The following is a 23,553-nucleotide window of genomic DNA, read 5'->3' as shown; positions in this document are numbered from 1 at the left end:
ACGGGAATCCCACGCTCTTCAGAGATGAGCCCTGGACTCGGGATGAGGGAGGCTTTTCTTTAGCAACAAGCCCACTCCCATCGACAGCACCAAACAGCGCCAACCCACATTTTCAGACCTCAGGGTGTATCCACAAATGGCTTTTTGAAAGAATAAAGATTCCACCCAATTTGTCTACCAAGTCCGCCTTGCCTGTGTAGCCAAGCGTTCTTTACAACTGATAAATGATATGCCCTCCCCAAATATAAATGGCACTGATGATAATTACCATTTATTGAGTGTTCTCCATGTGCCAGATGCCTTTACAAACATCTAATATTTATAACAGCTTTAATCAAAGGAATCATTAGCTCCATTCCACAAATGCGGAAAGGCTGCTCAGGGAGGTTAAATATCTGCCCAAGGTCACATGAAGTAATTGAGGATCTGGGCTTTATACCAGGGCTGAGTCTGCCTACAATTCATTTTGTCTTCTGCCGGACTCTTTCATCCGGCCACAAAAACATAACCACGGGAAAACCCAGCCGGCTCACGCCCTCCTCCTAGCACCCCACAGAACAAGAAGCCTGCACTTCAGCCTAGAAGATTCTCCTGCAAGTCTTCCCAAAAAAGAAAATTTACGAGGGTTTTACAAAAATCACTGGTCTGCAGAGGCTGCAAAGTGACTTCCAGTTTTAAGAACTAACAAGAATCTCCCCAGAGCCGATTATTAGGGCTGATACAGCTCATAAAACAGACCATAAAACCATTTCTGTTATATTAGTTTTGTGTTTTTCTTTTCCAGAGGCCCGTGGCGTGGCAGGGGTGGGGGGCTGGGGGGGGGGTGCTCCTGAGGAGAGGCCTTCCCACGGCCTATGGTCCGCCCACATCCACAGAAGCCCAAAGACTTGTCTTAGACTCTTCCCTTCCTCGCCCTCATCAGAGCCTCTCAAGCTGGTACAAAGGAAAACATCATTAACCAGTCTCCTGTACCTGAGGGTGATCTCAGATGGGTCCCAGGAGCCAGTTCTAATTTACTTAAATGATTGAGATCTCCAGTTACTCAATCCTGCAACACCAGCCAGCAGATATAATTGCAAAGCAGGTAGGCTAGACTCACCAATCTGCCGATTTGGTGCCAGCTAACGTTGCAAATTACAGGGTATAAATTTAGCAGGGTGGGTCCTGACACACATTCCTGCAAATTACACGTTCCGTCTCTAGTAGAAAGTGCATTAATTACTCTGGGTGCATGCACTACTTCCGCTTACTGGGGGCTTTCGGGACAGCTTGAGAGCAACTCCGAGCAATCTACGAAGATTAAAGCATAAATAAGTAATGCCTGCCGGGGAGGTGAGACTTTTCCAAAGCTCTTGGAATCGGAATTGTTAACTTTCTCCCTGCAGATTGAGAGGGAGTGACTGAAGCCCACTGCGTGGAGCTGAAAATGGACTGACCCGAAACAAGACACAAACAGGGGACCCATAGGGCTGAAAACTGAGCAGCGTGGTGATTTAAGAGCAGCGGCTTCGTTCTGCTTGCAACACAAGGGCTGCTTTTCCTGCAAGGAGAACAGGCATCAGGTGCAACAGGGCCGATACAGCCAGAAGTGAGGTCTGGATCCGCGGGCGTGAGCCCATCGGATTTCACCCCGTGTAACAGAGCACTGCCTATGTGCCGGGCACTGAACAGAGTACACAAAACCTGCATTTTCACTGATCCCAGCCACACGGGGCAGGAAGGAACTACTGCCAACTTTACAGAGGAGGGAAAGTTGGCTTTCCTTTACAGAGGCTTGGAAAGTTAAATACCTTGCCCAAGGTGACATAATCAGAGAGTAGTGGAACCAGGACTGTGTGACCCTCCAACTCATGCTCTTCAACCCAACAGCCACCGCAGATGCTCATCGGGACTCTGGGGAGAAGGAGAAAACACCACCCAGTCATTCAGTACCTCCCACGTCCTGGCCACAGAGCTCGCTGTCTCCACCGAGGCTGTTCCACTTAATTCTCAGAACAACTCTGGGGGGTGTCCCCTTCCCTCGACTGCACCCATGAGAAACCAAGGCCGGGAAAAGTCAAGATCATCCAGCTCATAAGTAGCAGAGCCAAAAATTTAACCCCTCTATATAGCTCCTAAATTCAAGACTTTTCCCTCTAACCTAAGATCCTCATCTGTGAATTCACCATAAATCTGGTAACTATGCAGCCTACGTGATTCAGGGAGAAAAAGCACCAAACTGCTGGAGCCAGAGGAAGAACATCAAATGGTACTGCCTGCCCACAAGGTCCCTGAGCCCACACTTCCAGTGGGAGGAGGAGTGAGCTGGCCGTTCTCAAGTCACAGCTATAGTAGACACCGGTGGCTGGCTTTTGTTCAAGTTTGTTGGCATGCACTTCTCCTTCTGCTTTATTAGAATGAGCTCTTTCTCGATGGCTACAATGCCACGGGGCTACAATCAAGGGTCCTCCGCTCTCCAGTCCAAAGGAAGGCAATGCGATCTGAGCTGAACTAAGATAATGGCTCCCTCCCTGGAGTGTGACTTCTCAGAAGAAAGGCAAAGGCGCTGAAAACAGCCCATTCCTTCCAAGAAGCCTGACAAAGAAGGACTCTTTTTACTGTAAAATGAAATCTCTCTGACACCACCTTGCTTGGAAAAAGCTCACGGGTCTCCTGACCGAAGGGATTTCACTGGAGCAGGGAAGCAAGGCTCAGAAAACACAGGTAGTGCTGGGGAAAAGCAACCCAGTAAGTTCCATAAGATTCGCGTGCAGTGTGCACTTACGGAGAAGGCGGGACCGAAGTCAGCGTGGCTGGCTTCCAGAGGGGACGCACTCACCCCGATGAGAGACACTGCCTGGACCCACCAGATAAGTTAAGATTTAAGGGCTTGACAAGAGTGACGTGTCACAGCCAGACCGCCGTCTTGTCGCGGTTAATATTGATAGGACATTTCCTCTTAGTAATCATCATTTGGTGGATTAATTAAACCTGGAATTCCTGAGCACTCAAGGTTATGACCTCAATCCTGACTCCAGGAAATTGCACATTCTTTGTCGTAATTGGAAATGTGTATGGCTTTACCTAACAAAAATGTGTATGGTAACCTAATAACACGTGCAAGATTACTTTCTACCAGAAGCCTAATGAATAAAGCTGACACACTGGTATGCACAATGGCTGCCCTTACCTTAAATTTGTAGGATGACCGTGAGATTCGGGTGTATAAATACTACCTTATCACTTAGGCGGTCCCTCTCTAATTCATTTCTATAAAAAGTGGGAAGCAGTGGGGTTGGTGCACCACAGGGGCCCCTGACCCACCTAAAAAGGCAAAGATAAAAATCATTTGAAAGCCATTTATCTAGAGCCACAGTTCTGGACGCCTGGGGCCCTTTCTGTGAGGTCAGACTTAACCATCCTACAGCTAGGTGGCATTCTGGGGGGCCCTCCCCAGTCTGGATTGGGAAGACCCACTGTGACCCAGGGTGGGTGCTAAGACAAAGAGCCAAGAGGTTTAAAAAAAGGGGGTGAGGGGGCAGCAGCAGATGATGCTAACTGAGGGCATCCATGGAGCTCAGTGAAACGACCTCACGTGCTCCTCTCTGGTCCGGGCAGTAGCACTAACAGAACAACATGGTACCAGCTATGACTCTCGTTGTTGACGGCATGAATGATAAGGATGACACAGGAAGACAGTGACAACATACGCACAAGGCAGGAAGCTCTGGGGCCCTGCCCGTAGGACCGAGTCTAAGGCAACTGTGTCTACTTGTGCCCATTCAATGCTGAGGGGGCACAAATGGATGTGGAAATTCTGGGAATTGTTTTTAATCTACCGAAATGACTAGATGTGCACAAATAATAGCTACAAATATGCTATCCACGACGATGTTTAAAATAAACACAAACTTGGAAACAACACAAATGCCCAAAATTAGAGCAATAAATTACGGAACATCTATTGGACGGAATTCAATGCAGCCATTACAACAAGCTTAGAAGTACTGGGGGCAGGGCTGTGGAAGCATTCTCCCTCAAGGAAAGGCAGCCCAGTCAAGAGGGGCACCGTGGGGTTCCAAACAATCAATTCTTGCTAGAATAACCATCCTGAGTTGGGAGGCAAATAACGAAGAAGTCTACTGTTTTCCTAATACAGACCACAGAAATGAAGCTGATAAGAATTATTCTGAACGATAGAGTTGGGGTAGAGAAGACTGAGGATGCACTAAAATAGAAATGTTTCGGGGCGCCTGGGTGGCTCAGTTGGTTAAGCGTCCATCCAACTCTTGATTTCGGCTCAGGTCATGATCTTGCCATTCGTGAGATCAAGCCCCGCATCGGGCTCTGAGCTGACAGTGTGGAGCCTGCGTGGGATTCTCTCTCCCCCTCTCTGCCCCGCCCCCACTCACACATGTGCACTCTCTTTTCTCTCTCTCTCTCCCTCTAAGTAAATAAATGTTAAAAATATAAAAAATAAAATAGAAATGTTTTAATAAATAGAAAAATCTTCAGCACATTTAAGATGGAAACAGAAAGTATAAAAACTACATACCCGCACACACACACGTAAAGTATCCAAAAGAAGGATACGCCAGTTTCTTTCTGAACAGTAGGATTCACTGATGATTTTTATTTTCTTCGTTCCAGTTAACTGAACTTTCAACAAGAAATAACAGGAACGATAGCAATAAAAGTTATTTTCCACAATCTTATTTCTTTTTTTTTTTCTTTTTTTGGAAGTCCCACTGAGATATTTTTCACAATTTTCATGGGGACAGAGACCATTACAGAACCCAAATGTCCTACAAAGCAGGTGGCACTTTGACTCCCCAGAGACCATTTCCACCTAATAATTCAATTAAAAGATTTTTTTTTTTTTTTGATAAAGACAGTGCACAGTAATGCAGAAACGGAGCCTATTATTTAAAGAATTCCTCCACAGGACATTTCTGTAGTAGTGACATCGAGTGTGTGACTTGGAGATACAGTAGGTACTTTCCATTTTGAGCACACGTCCACATGACGCTCAAATCACAAAACCTTATAGACTCCACACCTGACCAGTCAGACTCTGGGAGACAGCCGCCTTCTCCTCAGAGCCATTGTTTTCTCCAAGCTCTCTTCCAGCACCTGCTTTTCCTCGCACTTTTCCTGACAGAGGAAGTACCGCTGACCTGCTACAACCCTCAGCCCCGGGGTCGGGTTAAACCAGTTGTACCGCTTCCACAGCCAATCCTCCCTTGGAGTGGCCAGGGCTCCACTAGAATGTGGTCATCACATCCTGACTTCACCAGGTCCTGCTGCTTCACCTCAGGGCTCTCAGATTCATCCTCCCCTTCCTTCCTGTGTCTGGCCTTGACCCACTCTGCCTGGACCACTTCATACCCGAACTCTGGGCCCCCGGGCTCTTTCCCCCACGGTGACTCTTCACGCTGAAGACCGATCACGTCACTCTCCGCCCGTCAAGTCTCCCCAACTCCTACATCCAGAACCTCACTGGCTGCAAGCCTCGGAGCCTGCATGACCGAGGTTCCACCTACCTTTCTACGTGTTTCATCCAGAACATTCCTCCTCACAAGCTACGTCCCAGACATCCCACATAATCAATCGCCTGTTCTGTAAACATACTGTTTAATGATATGAAATATTTCAAACATATGAAGAAATAGGGATTTTAACATAGTAGACTCATGTACCCAGAGCACCAAATTCACAAATACTAATATTCTGCCGTATTTCACCTTTCTTAAGGAATAAAACACTAGTGAGATGGATGGTTGAGAGGCCCCTCCCACCCCGTCATCCCAGAGGTAACTACAATCCCGGCGTGTATCTTCTGTTTACTACTTTTACAACACATGCATAACTCAACTGTATGTGCATATTTCATATGTATGTTATATATGTATATATACACCTATATATAACGTATAGATGCATATGCATATATAATTTTGCACGTACATACACTCACTATATACAGATATATAGATACTACTTGGGTAGACAGACAGTTTTTCTAGTTTTAAAATAAACTCAAATGGCACATACCATATAGATCTTTCCTCTTTCCCACTTGAAATTTCTTTAGAGATTTATCCGTATCAGCATGTGAAGATCTGGTCTATTCATTGTAGTCGCTGGATAGCACTCCAGTTTGTGATGGCACCGCCATTTATTTACTCAGTCTCCTTAAATGGTCAACAAGACTTTCTCCAATGTTTCACTACTGCCAACAGAGCTGCAGTGCACAATCTCACACACATCTCCACAGGCACTTGCAGAATCTTCTCTCGGGCGACAATGCTGGACCCAAAGGACACATGACCCACCTTTCTTGGATGTTGCCGTGCCCAGGGCGCATGATGAGTCGGTCACCATAGTCATTTGTGCCGGACCCTGACTACTGCTGCCTGAGCCAGGCAAGCCTGAATCCAAGATGGGATTGCCAGGCGCCAGCGGCATGCAGGGCGTGGCCAGAAAACATGGACAGGCGGCCCAAATTCCTCCCTTAGGGTTTTTAGGATTAGGGCACAAGTGGGTCAGCGAGACACGGGAGCTGAGCGGGAAGAGACTGAGGGAGACGGGGCTGGGATGGTGTGCACTGAAGCCTGGAGGCAGGGGTGGGGAGGGTGAGAACACAGCAGGCGTGCAAAGAGGCACGCAAACGAGAACACCCAGGAGCGTCCATGCAGTTGTCAAGAGAGATGGGCAAAGGTGCAGCCTCAGTCTGGGGAGGCTGCTGGCTCCAGTCTACGTCCTAGAGAAGGAGCCCTGCTTTAAGTTCCTCTCATCAGAGAGGCCCTCCTTCAAAGATCAACAGATGTCACCTCCGCCATAAAGCTTTCCTCTCTCCAGCCCACAGAACGACCGGCTCCTTCCTCCACCCTCACGGCACTTGCTGCACCTCTCTCACAACACACACTCAGTTCCAGGCTGTGCCCAGGTAACTGACTCCACGGCGGCCCTCTGCACAAAAGATAAGGGCCCCACCGGTACGCACCTGCCGCCGTTATTCAGTCTCCTGCACAACGCCAGGCATGGGGCTCTGCACACAGTAGGTGCTCACTCCATGTTTCATGCCCGAACAAAAGCCGTGAGCACCTTAAAAGCAGGGCCCACGTCACATAGCCAGGCTTTACAGGGGTATCAGGTACAGAGTAGGTCCTCAGTAAATGTGTCCTGAACAAATGACTGAAATGTGGCTTCTGTGAGCAAACGCATCCGCCTGAACTACTCTCCCAGGGCCCGTACCAATGATCAGATTTCAAAGTGGAGGTGACCAGGCCAAAGGATAATTTATCTCCTTAAAGACGCTAAGTGTCAGTTAAATTGCTGTATTTAATAGGGCCTGACTTAGATGGGCCATTCTGAACAAAAGCAATAACTGGTCCAGTAATGAGCCTGCTTTAAACTGCTTTTACTACTACCACCCAGAGGCCGCGGGATTCCTCGAGCCACAAGACCGAGGCCCCACTCAGAGCGCGGCAGCCTTCGCAAACAAACCACGCACCCGAGACTCCCGTCTTCCACCACCCTGGAACCACACAGGATATCTTCCAAGGGAACCCAGGGTAATCGTCTCCAGAGGTTCATTCCAGGATGGGTTTTTTTGTTTTGTTTTGTTTTTAATCATCTTGCCCAACAGGCTCTAAGCCTCGCACAGTTGAGCGCGCAAGACTGACAAAGAGTGAGTATGCTCCAGCCCAGAGGAGACGGGGCGGGAAGGCCTCAGAGAATCAATCCAGTATTAAATGTGTTTATTCTGTTTCTTGGGAGCATCCAATACTTATTAGCCGCGAGGAATGTGCCAGCATCAAAGAAGAGGGAGGGAGGGAAGGAAAGGGCCTTTATCTGCCACGACAGATTACAATCTCCGACAGACAAAACGAACAGAAGGCACACGCATACTGAAACTGGAAGACAAAGGAATTTGCACAACCAGAAGTCAGCTGAGTCCTTCAGTTCAAAAGGGCAGTGGAAAACACCTCAGCCTTAGCAATGCCCGGAACAGAGGAAGAGGGAAGGGAGGGACACAGGTCCACTCCTACGGGCTGTGTGATGGCCCTCCTGCAGTGCACATCCCTGAGGTCACCTGGGAGAGTCAACTCCCTCTGGGCAGACCAGAAATCTGAATAAGCAGCACAGACCCCCACCCACCACCCTGTCTTCCCTAAGCTCAACACCTACAGCCATTCATCAGATGACTCACAAGGACAACATGGGTTAAAAAAAAAAAAAAAAAAGGTCTAAGGTCGGACAGGCCCCAACTACCTCGAGCCAGCCGTACAACCTACTTGTGCCTCAGCATCCCAATCTGTTGAATGGGAATAAGGAAAGGTGCTGCCTACTCATAAAAATAGCCATCATTTTGGAGCACGGAATAGAGGCCATTCTGTAGGCTATGCGCTGTCATGTTTCACCTTATGCCAGTCGGCTGTCATCCCTCCAGGCAAGCATATGACTGTCCCGGTGTGCTAGATGAGGAAACTGAGGTTTGAAAGAGGTGACACCACATTACCAAGGCTACACAGGAGCATGTGGAGGGGCTGGGCCTGGAGGCGGGCCAGCCAGAGCTGGGAGCATCTTAGCCTCTCCCGCTGAGAAGGTGGCACGGTTTGAAAGAGGCTTTACACCAAAAAAGGTTAATCATTACTATTTTGTTATGTATTATTTACATCTGCTGCTCTGATTCTCTTTGTCACGCTCCTGGCCCCTGGCTTTCTCAATTGGGCAAGGACGGACATGGGTTCTTGGTCAACCAGAGCTCAACCCACACTGCCACGCGCACAGGGGGCTCTGGCCGCAGTCAGGAAACCCAGCCAATGGTGGAATTTCCCTTCTAGGCACCAAGGGGGGCAACCACAGCCCTGCTGGAGGCCAACCCTGTGGAAGGACGGGCCGCCCCTCCATCCACCTCCCACCTCCAGCTCGGACCCCTCACCGCAGACAGGATTTTCTCTTCCTGAGGTGGACCCTTTGACCAGCACTCCATTCATAAGGGGAGGAAGAAAATAATATGTTTGGGGTGCCTGGGTGGCTCAGTCGGTTAAGAATCCAACCTCAGTTCAGGTCATGGTCTCATGGTTCGCGAGTTCAAGCCCTGGGTCAGGCTCTGTGCTGACAGCTCAGAGCCTGGAACCTGCTTCGGATTCTGTGTCTCCCTCTCTCTCTGCCCCTCCCCCGCTCGCACTCTGTGAAAAATGAATACACTTTAAAAAAATTTTAAAGAAAACCTTTATTTCCACGTGAGTCTTTTTAACCCAGGAGATGGTCCCATGACGAAGGAGCAAGTATTTATGCAAATAATTATTAACCAAGGAGGTACGGTGTTCTGTCCAAATGTTGAGCAAAACTTATTAAAAAAAAAAAAAAAACATAGCCCTGGCCACGAAATGGCCTCTCAAGGGCCACAGGAGGGGACAGCAGGTCTGAATCAGCTCCTAGAGACTCAGAAATGAACCCTGTAGAGAATGCAGTACGTACCTACAGTGACCGGGCCCTTCTCGGTACCTCTGCCCTCCCCCTCCCTCCCCATCCTTTCCCCGGAGAAAATTCTCTCGTCTTTGCATCTCTGGCCAAGGCTGTGCTGTGTTCATTGACAATTCACTGGCACCAAACAGCTGATCCAAGAGCTGTAGGGACACACCAGCTCCCCTTCTCTCCTAATTCCTTGTGTGTACTTACTCAATTTTCTATCAATCCCTACCTCGAATTTTACTTGCAGCGGAAGGGCTAGAAGCCAGGGAGTCTAAATAACAGCCAGAAACTTCTCAAGTGTTTACCCCACAACGCTCAGAAAATAGAATCTTCATTTGAAACCTAAACAGATGGCCCCCCCCACCCCCCGCATAAGCTGTGGCCATGGGGTGTAGGCGCACTGAATACTGTGCCCAAGGCAAAACCATGCAATCAGTCCTCTCCGCGTCCTGAGCTTTCCTAACCACTCCAGACTCCACGTGAAGGTGTTTACAACGAGGCTATTCATTGCCGGTACCTTTTTTTAAACCCCAAATTCTGCTTAATCTTTTAAAAAAGAACACCCAACCTCTGGGCTGGCACAGAGGGCCTGGGTGTCAGAAGGTTCAGCTTATAGTCTCAGCTTGGTCATTAATACACTGGGTACCCCTGCACCCACGTCTTAAGCCCTGGGACTCGGTTTTTTCATCTGTAAAATGGAGAGGAATCTATCAATGTACAGGTTATGGAAAATTAATTTGGTGGGAAACAGCCAGCAACTTTTTAAAGAAATTGAATGGAAGAGATTGGAAACAATCAGAGTGTAATAGACACAGAAGAGTAGGTTTTCATTGAGCTTCATATAGATGATCTAGATTGCAATGTAAATGTGATTTTTTTAAAAATGCTTATTTTTGAGAGAGAGAGAGAGAGAGAGAGAGATGCAGCAGGGGAGGGGAAGGGTGGGGGGGAGAGGATCTGATGCTGGCTCTGTGCTGACAACAGAAAGTCTGACATGCGACTTGAACCTGCAAAGCACAAGATCATGACCTGAGCTGAAGTCAGACACTTAACTGACTGAGCCACCCAGGCGCCCCTATAAATGTGATTTTTAACAGCATGACTGAGATATAATTCACATACCATACAATTTACCCATACTTTTACCTTAAAAGTATGCAACTTAATGGCTTTTAGTAAATTCAGAGTTACACAACCATAACCACATTGGTTTTGGGACATTTCATCACCCCAAAAGGAAACCACATGCCCATTAGCATTCACTCTCCATTTCTTCTCAAGCCTGGGCTACCACCAAACTACTTTCTGTCTCCAAGGATTTACCTATTCTGGACACTTCATATAAACAGAATCATACACCATGTGGTGTTTTGTGTCTCGCTTCTTTCGCTTAGTATAATGATCTCAAGGTCTGGTCATGATACAACATGTATCATTACTTCATTCCTTTTTATGGCTGTATAATATCCCATGGCATGAGTATAATACATTTATTTACCCATCCATCCACTGATGACAGCAGTGTAATTACCACTTTGGGGCTGTCATGAATAACACAGCAATGAACCATTTGTGTCCAAATGTCTGTGTACACACATAAATGTGTTTCTTTGGGTTACTATCAAAAAAGTTTGATGCCAGGGGCCTAGAGGGTTACTGAGGGATAACTACATCATTCTGAGATTTTTTTTTTTTTTTAAATCAATTCTATGGACTTTTGCTTCAGGAAAGAAAATAAAGATCATCAAATCAAAGCTGCATTCTTATTGATGCGGCCACCAGAGAATCTGGGGGCAAATCTTCAAGAACCTATCATTTCAGAGAATTTCAACCCTACGAATATGCAACTTCACTGTCCAAACAGATTGGGAGAGGGGCCATTTCCTTGCTGACAGAAGCTGCTGAACTATCAGCAGAATTCAGTATTAGGTCAATTTCCTTGTTTGAGCCAGCTCCAAGTTGGGTCGAATTCCAAGATGTAAATTTCTACATCGCAAGGTTTCAGACACAAGGGCACTCACAAGACACAGTGAGAGGCCACTACAGGCTCTTTCCAATACACACACACACACACGCACACACACACACACACACACACACGCTATTCAATTTATAAACTGCTCCATATGAAATCTGACTCCTACAACTGCAGCTATAAAAGAGCTGATACTAGAGGAGAGGCGATGGTCAAAAGCAACTCCCTCCACTAGCAAACCTGCATTAATAATTTAACTATTAACAGGCATGAAACTCAAGAAGCTTGAGAGCAAGGACTCTGTGGTCATCTGGGACACCGAGAACATCTCCATCATTCCCCTCTTTCTATTTCAAAACCAGAGACTCCATTGTCTTAAAGAACTTGTCATCCTCAGAGAAAGGGAACATGACAAATCTGTGAAATCTAAAGAATAAATACAATTCCTATATGCCTTAAATTTATGGCCCTCACAAAGCCTGCAAAATATGATAAACCATTATAGGTTTTTCCTGTCTCCCCTGCCTTGGCCACAATTAATTGCACCAAGTTTGAGTGTAATACAGAATGTAATATATGGAGGCGGGAGATTTAGAGCCCTCATTGCCTTGCAGTAAATAAGCTTCTGCAGTTTGGGGCCCCAGAGGTAAAAAAAAAGAAGCAATAACGAGAGTCCTCATTTTGGGGAACCATTGGTGTGCATTTTCTGTTTTGCATCGTTAAGCAAGACAAAAGTGCCCGAAGGAAACCGACAGCACTGGGCTAAAGTCACTCAAAATCCAAATGCCAAACGTATTCTGTAATTGAGATGCACGGCATCTCGTATACATGCCCTAGAAGAACATCATATTGCAAATAAGAGCTATGCGTTATCAAAAACAACAGAAAATGCTCTCGTTTTATTGACACTATAAACCTCAAAGGTCTATATGGGTTTTCCCAAGCACTGTCTTGAGAAGAGTAATGGAAACTATTATTTAATGAGGGCCTACTATGTGTGCATATTGTGTTAATCCTTTACCTACACTACTGTAAAGGGTAGAATCGTGTGTCCCTGCCCCACAAAGCTATGTTCAAGTTCTGACCTCCAGTAACTATGAATGGGACCTATTTGTAAAGAGGTTCTTTTGCAGATGTAACCAGGTGAAGAAGAGGTCATCTTGGATCAGCGTGGACCCTGAACCTCTGTCTAAGGGAAGAAGCACTGCCCATCGGACCCAGATTTTAAATGTCTCATTCATTCAACTCAGCCAACGTTTGCTGAGTGCTGAGAAGGTGTGAGGAAGAGAGCCAGTAAAAGATTCACAGAAATACAGCCCCTGACTCTTCATTTTTTTCTCAAGCAAATGGGCCTGAGCACTTACTCGGAGTTAGCGAACCCATCACCAACAGGCATGCTCTCTGTGCGCTCCGTGGCACAGAGTGGTACTCACCCCCGTCTATATTGTCTATACCACCAGGCCCGTCTGTACCACCCCACTGCCCCCACTTCCCAGGCCGGGCAGCCCACATGACTGGTGTGGGCCAACGGAAGGCGGACAAAAGTGACTCCTATCACTTTCAGGGTAAAGAACAGAAGAACCAGCACCTGACAAGTCCTGCCAACCCCGGGACAAAGTCACCATGAGGAGTAGATTCCTGCCAGAGTCTTTGTGTAAGTGAAGCACAGGCTTTTATGTGTTAAACCACTGGACTACTGGGGAAACCGTACTGCAGCAAAGAGCTGTCCTACCGTGACTAACACATTCTCTAACATACATCTCTGCGTGAGCATATACCACTATAAAGTAGCTGGTTAAATTCCAAGACCCAGAGCCTGACTGGGGCCCAGGCACTAAAAGGTCCCACTTTTTTAAAAATTTATTTACTTTGAGAGAGAGAAAGAGAGAGAGAGAGAGCACGCAAGCAGGGGAGGGGCAGAGAGAGAATCCCAAGCAGGCTCCACAGCTTTCAGCACAGAGCCTGACTCGGGGCTTGATCTCACCAACTGTGAAATCATGACCTGAGCCAAAAGAGACTCTTTTTTTTCTTCTTAAATGTTTATTTTTTGAGAGAGAGACAGAGCATGAGTGGGGGAGGAGCAGAGAGAGAGGGAGACACAGAATCCGAAGCAGGCTCCAGGCTCCGAGCTGTCAGCACAGAGCCCGACGCAGGGCTCGAACCCACGAATCGTGAGATCACGACCCGAGCCGGAGTCGGATGCTCCAACCGACTGAGCCACCCAGGCGCCCCAAGAGACTCTTAGCCAAGTGAGCCACCCAGGTGCCCCTAAAAGGCCCCAGTGACTTTCAGCATTACCACCCCATTCTCCAGAAAGTTCCACCACCTCAGCAGGCCAACTTACAGAATCTGCAGAAACACGTTCTCCCATGGGGCCCGCTACATGGCCTGACTCATCTAAAATGAAAACCTCAAAATGCTAAAGGTTAATAACTGAAGGGACAAACACAATGGACGACCCGCAGAATCAGAGACACAGGGTGAATGAGGGAGTCATCAAGTAAGGAACAATGATTTTCAAAATGAGCTATGCAGAGGTGCCTCCGAGTCTCCCAGAGTGTGAGGATTGCAGGGGAGGGCACAGACTTTCTCACCACCCACAACCCACCCCAACAACGCCCACCTCACCGAACCAGCCGAGATGACCTGTTCTACGCATTTTGCTACCGTGTCACCATTTTCTCAGAGAAAAGGCAAGACTGGCTCGATTGGGACTCTCCGTTTTCCCACTTACCACGTGTCCCTGGACAGGTCACTTCCCCCCCCCTAGGGAGTATATCTATCAATCGGGCAATACCGCTTACCTTGCAGGCCTAGTGTGAGAAATTAACGAAAATGATTGCACAAAACTGCCGGAGGTACTGTGGACAGTCAACAAATACTCTTTCTCTTCCCCACCAGAATAAATACTGGCCAAATAAGTCTGCTGCACATGGGGCTGGAAATGTTTATTCTGCAATTAGTAATATGAGAGCGCCTTTTCTAAAACTTTTTGGTGGGAGCCCAAAATCTCTAGGTAAACTAGAGAATAACACCATTTGCCCCAAAATGGAGTGATCCAATTCAAGTATTTAGCGAGCACCAAAAAGACAGCAGATTTCTCACCAAGCAGGAAAAACCCCTCAGAATCAGCAAACTTCTCCTCTTTCTTCCCCATGCAACAAAATAAATAGGGGAAATAACCCGAAAACCTGGCAGATGGCCTCACAAGACACCCGCAAAATGCCCAGACGTGAAGGGTCTCCAGACTACTAACTAGCATCACTGGCACAATCAGCCCCCATCTCATCGTCAAGGTTGAGGAGAGTGGCGTAGCACCTTCCACCGTAATAACGAAAACTTCCTTCGCTGTGGAAACTAAGGCAGACACTTTGTATATGCCATCACTTTTGATACCCAGAATAAATTCTATAGGTTGGGGCAGGGGTCTGTGACAGCGACAGCTTAACAGCCCAGCCCATTTTTGCGCTGGTTTCTTCCGGTCCCTTCAGGGAACTCCTCCCCTGCCTCCATCAGACACAGTGGGGTGCCACCTCCTCATGGGTGAGCTTCTCAGGGTCTCTGAGACAGATGACCACACGCTGGGCGGCTCACATCAACAGAAGTCATTCTCTCACAATCCTGGAGGACAGGAGTGCGAAATCGAGGTGTTGAGAGGGTGCTTCCTTCTGGAGACTCTCCAGGAGAATCCATCCCTGCCTCTTTCCTAGCTTCTGGGGGCTGCTGGCAATCCCTGGCGTTCCTCCAACCTCTGCCTGTCTTCACACGACCTTCTTCTCTGTGTCTCCTCCTCTTATAAGGACAATGTCATTAGACTGAGGGCCCACCCAGATAATCTAGCATGGTATCCTCTCAAGATCCTCAACTTCATTACAACTGCAAAGACCCTTTCTCCAAATAAAGTCACATTCACAGGTTCAGGGTAGACGAATCTCTGGGGGGACCACCATTAACTCACTACACCTCACTACAGGGGTCTACGCTAGCCACTCAGAGCACCTCACGCCCACCTCTACCCCAAACCCTCAACCCAGCCATGTAACCCAGGTGGGTCCATGCAGTTTACTAAATGGACAGAGAGAGAGGGCTGTAACCAGCACTGTCTAATAGAAACACAATGCAGGGGCACCTGGGGGGCTCAGTCAGTTAAGTGTGCAATTCTTGATCTCAGCTCAGGTCATGATCTCATGGTTTGTGAGATCGAGCCCTGCATCAGGCTCTGTGCTGACAGTGCAGAGCCTGCTTGGGATTCTCTCTCTCTCTCTCTCTCTCTCTCTGCTCCTCCCCTGCTAGCTTGCTCACTCTGTCTCTCTCTCTCTCAAAATAAATAAATAAACTTAAAAAAAAAAACAAACACAATACAAACCACATATGTAATTTACGTGTCATCCTTGCGCAGGGGCCATGCTAATCTTCTCTGTATCGTTCCAATTTTAGTATATGTGCTGCCGAAGCGAGCACAAACCACATATGTAATTTAAATGTTTCTAGTAGCCAGAAAGTAAAAAGGAACAGGTATAATACATTTTATTTAACCCAATATGTCCAACGTAGAGTAGTTATGGTCCTGGTCTTAAAAGAGTTTACAAAAGAGGCCCCAAACATGGGACTAGTTACTGCAACCCAGAACAGCTGAGGAAATAAAACCGACGAAGGCAGGACCAAAGAGCTCCAACTCACAAGCCATGAAGCCAAGTAAAAAAGGACCTTTCTTCAGCTTCCGATGGAAGAACCAAGAGTAGAAAATGCAGATTTTCTGACATGCAACCAACACGTGCCTTGAATACCCCCCCCACACACACCATGATCCCAGCCTGGGTAGCAGGGCTACTGCTGAGTCTGGCTCACGGGTGAAGCTAGGGCAATGCCAACTCGGTGGGGGATGCCCCGCACTCAGGGATTTCCAAGGCCATCTTGCCAGGGGGCTGTCTGTGACAACAGTGGTTTTAGCAAACTGCAGGCTTCTAGGAAAGGGCAGGAACAGACTCTCCTCCCCAAGGGATGGAGGGAGGGGGTGAAGGTCACAGTATTAGGACTATCTAAAAGAACATGAGAGAGGGGCACTCTTGGAAAAATACGAGGATAGGGGCGCCTGGGTGGCTCAGTCGGTTAAGCGTCTGACTTCAGCTCAGGTCACGATCTCGCGGTCCGTGAGTTTGAGCCCCGCATCGGGCTCTGGGCTGATGGCTCAGAGCCTGGAGCCTGCTTCGGATTCTGTGTCTCCCTCTCTCTCTGCCCCTCCCCTGTTCATGCTCTGTCTCTCTCTGTCTCAAAAATAAATAAACGTTAAAAAAAAAAATTAAAAAAAAAAAAAAAAAAGAAAAATACGAGGATATAAGAACCCAATCTTTCAACAGGAGGTGCACCAGCCAAAGAATCTTAGGTCTTCATGAGTAACTTTCTGTTCTTAATAATATTGAGAGCCTACTGGGTGCTAGCCCAGGACAGCCCTTTTTTATAAATGTTACCACATTTAGTCCTCACAATAATCCACTGAGGTGATTATCGCCTCCATTTTGCAGATGAAGAAACTTGAGATCAGAGAGGTTAAAGCGACACTGCTGAGAAACAGCCTGGGTCTGGTCCCAAGTCACTCTGCTTCCAGAGCTGTCACTCTCCCCCCCTCTGACTCCACCTTCCCGTTGATGCCTGTATTTCCCCACCATGTGACCTCATGACTCTGACCTTGGGGGAAAGAACCAGTCATAGCTCTAAGTAGACCATGGGAACCCCAAGAGAATGATTTTCTAGATTTTTTTTATATGAAATTTCCCAACCAATATGAAAACCAGAACCTGAATGATAATGGACTCCCCTGGGGTCAGCAGTGGCCCTAGGGTCTCCATCAACAGCTTCCAAACTGAGGTCCCTGGTGGCTGGGAACATCAAAGATTCCCAGGGCTAGTTCAAAGGGGCCAACCAAACGCTTCCACTCGCCTAAATGCCCAGCGCTCGGCACATCAAATGTCTCTGTTCAAACACATTAGTGTGGTAACAATAACTACACCCTTCCGAAGGAATCTCTCGCAGATATAAAGTCTTTCATTAATGATTTAACAATAAAGATTATTATTTAATAATTGCAGTTTGGTAACAAGCTATGTCAAAACATCTGGTTTGTGGGAGAATATTCGGCAAGAAGTCCTTGGCTGGGTTAGACAGAACGGAAGTAGACCGGGATTTATCAGCCTGTGTCATCCACACTTGGGAAGCTGGAAACCGCCTCCGTGAGGCCCAGTGGAAGGGCCCAAGTTTACCATTAAAAACATAACATTCCTCATGCTGTCATTCTCCCAAACTGCTTAACAAACCTCACATTGTTTCATTAACCTTCACGGCGGGGGAGCTAGGTGAATGAGAATTTCCATGTCATATACATAAAGAGAAACAGTGATGCCATTTCTAAAAGGAGTAACTCAAACCAACTAATCACCAGTAGATTAGTTCCCAGCACGACCTTGCCCATCCAGATAAAGTCAATGGCGAAAAGGTAAGACAAATGCCAGGGAGCCCTGGTGGTAATTCCCTCTGCGGTTTGACTTTCTATGGGTCCAATATTTCTCTATAAGAAGCCTCAATTTCCCCAGCAACGGAATGGGGAGAATATCTACTACCTGGTAATGAAGACATAGCCATAAATGACTTTGGACTGCCTAGATAATCAGCATTATGCAAATTGACATAGCAACCATTACAAAGCAACTAAACACGGTTATAAATCTTATAAAAATACTTCCGTGGAAATTAAGGCTCAATTAAGAGGCTCCGTATTAAAAAAAAAAAAAAAAAATCTCGATCACCTTGTTATTTTAAAGACAACAGTATTTAAAGCCAGCATAGCCACTCCTAGAGAAGGGATATGCTCAACTAACTGAACAGTGGAAACCAGGGTAAGGTAGAAGGGCCCCCAGTGACCCCTGGGCTGAATACAAACAGGCCCATCAGGTGACCCACCTCAAAATATCCATAAGCCCTTGCTGGCCAATGGGCTACTTACACTCAGATGCAGCACGGGGGGGGGGGGGGGGGGGGGGGGGGGGGGGGGGGGGGGGGAACGGAAAATTCCATATGTTCCCATACCTCCTCAACTTCCCCTGTAACTACAGCCCCCCACCACTGTCTCCTGGCAAGACAGTCTCTCCTTTGCTGTCCTGCCTGCTGCTCCTGTGCAGTGAGCGTATTCAATAAACTTCTATCCCCTTTGTTCTGCCTCGGGTGAATTCTTTCACAGCCAGCGCGGGCCTCCACCTGATGGGGTCGTCCCCCACGATATAGGACCTTTCCGTAACAGTCTTGATAAAGCTCCACATCAATAAACAGCTAGCTAACAAGAAGGGACAAGAGGGGCGCCCGGAGGGCTCAGTCTGTTAAGCATCTGACTTCAGCTCAAGTCATGATCTCATGGTTTGTGAGTTCGAGCCCTGCAGCGGGGCTCTCTGCTGTCAGCTCAGAGCCTGCTTCGGATGCTCTCCCGCTCTCTCTACCCCTCCCCGCCTCACTCACGCTCGCTCACTCTCTCTCTCGAAAATAAATAAACATTTAAAAAAATAAAAGAAGAAGGAAGAAGACAAGGACAGACCCGGCAAAACAGATGCAAGACAGGCTGGAATCAAGAGACCAGGAGATCCCTCCCCAGGGGAGAGCCGCTGACTCAAGAACCTTGTCCCAGGTATCACATCAACCTGCAAGACAGGCTGGAATCAAGAGACCAGGAGATCCCTCCCCAGGGGAGAGCCGCTGACTCAAGAACCTTGTCCCAGGTATCACATCAACTCCCTATTTCTCTGCACAGAGCTACAAGGCCCAGTATAGCTTATAAATTCTCTTTCACGCACGGCACCTAGGAAAAACCTGAGCTAACCCGACTCAACATAACTTTGCTTATCCCAGGGCCGTCAGAAGAGGCAAAAGAACAGCAACTGCCTAAAACAAACAGACCAGAAGCTTGGAGACTCACCATTCCAACGCTCGTGTAACTTAAAAAGATATCTGCACCCCCGTGTTCACTGCAGCTTTGTTCACAATGGCTGAGACACGGGGGCAACCTCAGTGTCCATCAACGGACGAATGGATAAAGAAAAAGTGCTTCAGTACTAAACCGCTTGACGCAAAAGCAGCATCTAAGCTAAAAGAACTCCTCTCTCTCCCTAACCCAAGGCACTTGGACGGCTAGAGAAATAGTTCTGAGTGTGGGTGTTTAAAATTTAAATGTTTCGATGAGCTGACTCTCGAGGGCTCAGCAAGTGATCAATTTACCCTTTAACAGTCTTTGCCCGCTTAGTAATTCGCTCCAGGTACCTTCCGCGTAGGTGAAGACCATGAGGCTGTGAAAACATGGCAAACCCTGCCAGGACTGACACGCAGAGGGACCCTCAAGTCTAGGGCACTGGGTCCGGCCACAGGTGCCAAGCACAGCAGTGCTGGGGACCCAAAGATGTGTGAGAAACAGCCCCAACTGAACCAAGGAGCTTAGTACGCCAAGAAGAGCCGATGGAAGCAGGAAAACGTTCAACGGGCATCAGTCTGGGCCACACATCACGTGACTGTTACAGACACAAAGGATGAGGCTGCTCTGCCCTGGACCGCCCGGCCCTGGACAAGGACTGGGTGCAGGAGCTCTGCACTGCAGGTAGGCAAACCTCCAGGGACGATGAGGCTGGAGACAGGCAGAATCCAGTTCACAGAGGGCTACAGTTTGGATCTTTGCCTTTGATGGACTGGGGGACGTGCCTCAGGGCCATTTCGCTTCCTCCCAAAAATGTAAATGAGCACCTAGCTTTTTTAAAGGGGCCAGCATCCCCTGCATCACCCCGGCGCATCTGGGGTAGTCAGCCATCACGAATCAAGAAACAGACCTCGCTCTGGAACACGTTCCATGGAGCTGCCCACATGAGAGGCTGCAGCCCTGCAAACTGGCATCCACAGCACAGAGTGGCCACTGTGGACGCGGAGGGAGGGGCGGGGCTTCTGGCTTGATACCGCTGCCGGTTTTCCCGAAACATGCACCCTAAGGGGTCACGTGGGAGCTCTCCCCACCTGGCCTCTCCAGGATACCTGTGATTCTTCTTTCAGAGCTGCTTGGGAGGATGAGGCATGTTTCCTGAACCGTACTAGCCCAGTGAAGCCATCTACCCCTGTACCCTTTCTTGCCCTAAAACAAGTTTTCAGAAGTAAAACTCTAGTCCTTGGTCTTTTTCCCTTCGTGATGAACTCCCATATATACCCCCTGTGATGTGTTTTCTCCTCCCGTAATCACTAAGGGGGCTCCCAATGTGACCTCAGCACAGTGCTTACTCTCGTTTGTAGCAGAAGGTGGCTATGTGACTACACGCTGGCCCATGGGATATAGACAGAAGTCCTGTATGTGACTTACAGGAAGGGCCTTTGAGAAGAAGAAGCTCATTCTTTTTTTTTTTTAAGTTTATTTATTCATTTTAAGGGAGCACGCACAAGCAGGGGAGGGACAGAGAGAGGGAGGGAGAGAGAATCCCAAGCGGGCTCCACCCTGTCAGCACAGAGCCCGACATGGAGCTCGAACTCACAAACCCGTGAGATCATGACCTGAGCTGAAACCAAGAGCCGGACACTTAACCAACTGAGCCACCCAGGTGCTGCAAGAAGGAGCTCATTCCACTTAGGGTCTTCCTCCTTCCTGCAGGCTGGAATTCAGATGACGTGGCTGGTACTCAAGCAGTCGCTCTGGGCCATGGAGGAGCTAGCAGAGGAATGTGTAAGAAAGGGAGCCTGGGCCCCTGAGGACTTGGAGCCACCAAGCCCCTCTGAATCACCTACATCCAGAAAGCTCTGCAAGCCACTCAGTGGGCTAAGCACATACCTGAGTAATGGAATTTTCATGCTATAAATCAAGTTACTAAATTTGGCTTGAGTTGCAGTAGACTGAGAGCACCCAAACAAAACACGTTTATAAATACATTTAAGCACACATATTTCCAAGACTCCAAGAGGAATAAAAAGCCAAAGCAATACAACTAAACATGCACGCGCACACACACACACACACACACACACACACACACAGGCATGCATATGCACATACACACACACATACACACACACAGACCACTGAAGTCACTGTCCACCCTGCCACACAACAGAATTCAACTCACACAGACTCTTCCGGGAGAAGTTCCATTTGTTCCAACATTGTCTCAGATCCTTCAAAGTGTCTTTCGCACCCCCACTACACTGAGCTCCTGGAGAGAAGAGACTGGGCATTATTCAACTCAGTATCCCCAAGTGCCTAACACAATGCCTGGAACATAGTAAGTTTGATAATGAATGAAATAAAATTCACCCACTGGCCCAGGAAAAGGGAAAAGAGTGTACACAGACATATCAACACCTTCCCTCTTGGTGGCATCTATGTCTGTTTCCTGTAAACATACTCATCCATTCTCCGAAGACCCCCACCCCTCTCTACTGTAGACACTCCCCCTACAGAGGCTCCTCACCCCACCCTCCAGCCCGCATCACCTGCTGTGAGGGAGAAATCTTCCAGCCCCACCACCTAGAAGTCCTGGGTCATCTCCACCAACCTTCCTTTTCCTACTAGGACACTGACCATCCACACTTCTGAAAGAGTTGGATCCACTGAATGAATCCCTATAACAATCCTTTTCTCGATTGTGAAGGGACAAGAGGATCCAACTGCATACACTTCCAAGTTCAACTTCTACCATGATTACAATTCACTGGCAACAACGTTAGAGAACCGCCTGGCAGGTTTATTGCCAACATCACTTCAGTCAACCCTCATGGTCCGCAACTCTGGGACCAGCCTATTTCTCCTTCAGGGCCTGGGCTCGGGTCCCCCGCCAGCACCCTATACTCTGGGAAATGAAAGCCCTCTGACTCCTCCTACCTGATAGCAAAATGGTCCCCACTCTGCATCACCTGATTCTCCAGCCCTGCCAAGGCATATTCTAAACAGCCATTCTCCTGAGCCTGGCCATTCAATCCCTTACTTGTTCTAAGAAGTTTTTACCCCGTCAGCATGCCCAAACAACACTAAAATTCTTTTTTAGTGTCACATCCTTCCACTTAAAGAAAAAAAATCCCTCATTACCCCCTCTTCCTCCAGGCCAGCCCCCTCTGCCCTGGCCCACGGCCAGGTTCCAGTCCCCCCCGCCACCACGAATGAGAGCATCCTCATACCTGTCCACCCTGCGCAGCTCAGTGCCCAAGACTACACCACACTGGCACACCACTGCATATATTGCTTGCTGTGGCTATACCCATCATCTTTTTTTTTTACACTTAAAAAAATGTTTATTTATGTATTTTGAGTGGGGGAGGTAGAAAGAGAGTGAGAGAGAGAGAGAGAGAGAGAGAGAATCCCAAGCAGGCTCTTTGTGCTGTCAGCACAGAGCCTGATGCTGGGCTCGGTCTCGGGATCATGAGATTACAACCTGAGCTGAAATCAAGAGTGGGATGCTCAACCAACTGAGCCACCCGGGTGCCCTCCCCATTGTCTTTTAATGACTATTTAAATCCTCTACTCGCAGCAGACCAATCGGTCCATAACAACTTTTGTGAAAGGAAATGGGATACTGGGATGGGGGGGGCGGGTGGAGACAGAAACTACAGGTAATAAAATTGACCTAAGGCTTAAGGAAGTATGAAGAGAACACAGCTGCCAGGATTCCCATCCTTCTTCCAGAGGCCTGTTCTGCATACTCATGCTCCCCAGGGAAGAGGACTGGTACCAATCCATCAACATCTCTCATCCCCCCACAACTTATCCTATTTCTGCATTCTACTGGAATAACACTTTCAGGTTGCAACAACACACTTGAATTCATCTAGAGGCAGTGGTGCGGCTAAAAGGCAATATTCACCAATATGAACATAATCTCTAATAAAACACAGAATTCCAGCTCAAGGGCATGGAAGTGAAGCTGTAAATGTGCGCCCAGGCCGGCGATAGGTTATCTCAGCCTGGAGACACAGAGTGCGGACGTGAAGGCAGCAGGCAGCCTTCGTATCAAGTTCAGCCATGGAATGAAGCCAGCCGCCAAACGTCTCAGAGATACACGGTCCACAACTGGCCAGGGTGAGTTAGGCTCAAGGTAGGGAGTCGGAAAAGATGGGCACCT

At 48.0% G+C, this 23,553-nt stretch overlaps 1 protein-coding gene and 1 non-coding gene across 4 annotated transcripts in view; both read right to left on the bottom strand.

Annotated features, from left to right (window-relative positions):
- LDLRAD3 (low density lipoprotein receptor class A domain containing 3) overlaps positions 1–23,553 on the bottom strand; it is a 263,013-nt gene that overhangs the window by 190,798 nt on the left and 48,662 nt on the right. The gene's annotated exons all lie outside the window — the stretch shown is intronic.
- On the bottom strand, positions 15,792–15,898 carry LOC122201594. The gene has a single exon (XR_006194275.1). It is a non-coding gene; the product is annotated as a U6 spliceosomal RNA (small nuclear RNA).

Source organism: Panthera leo, chromosome D1 (genome assembly GCF_018350215.1).
Source record: "Panthera leo isolate Ple1 chromosome D1, P.leo_Ple1_pat1.1, whole genome shotgun sequence".
In the NCBI taxonomy this organism is placed as follows: domain Eukaryota; kingdom Metazoa; phylum Chordata; class Mammalia; order Carnivora; family Felidae; genus Panthera; species Panthera leo.
This window is presented reverse-complemented; position numbering and strand designations above follow the sequence as displayed.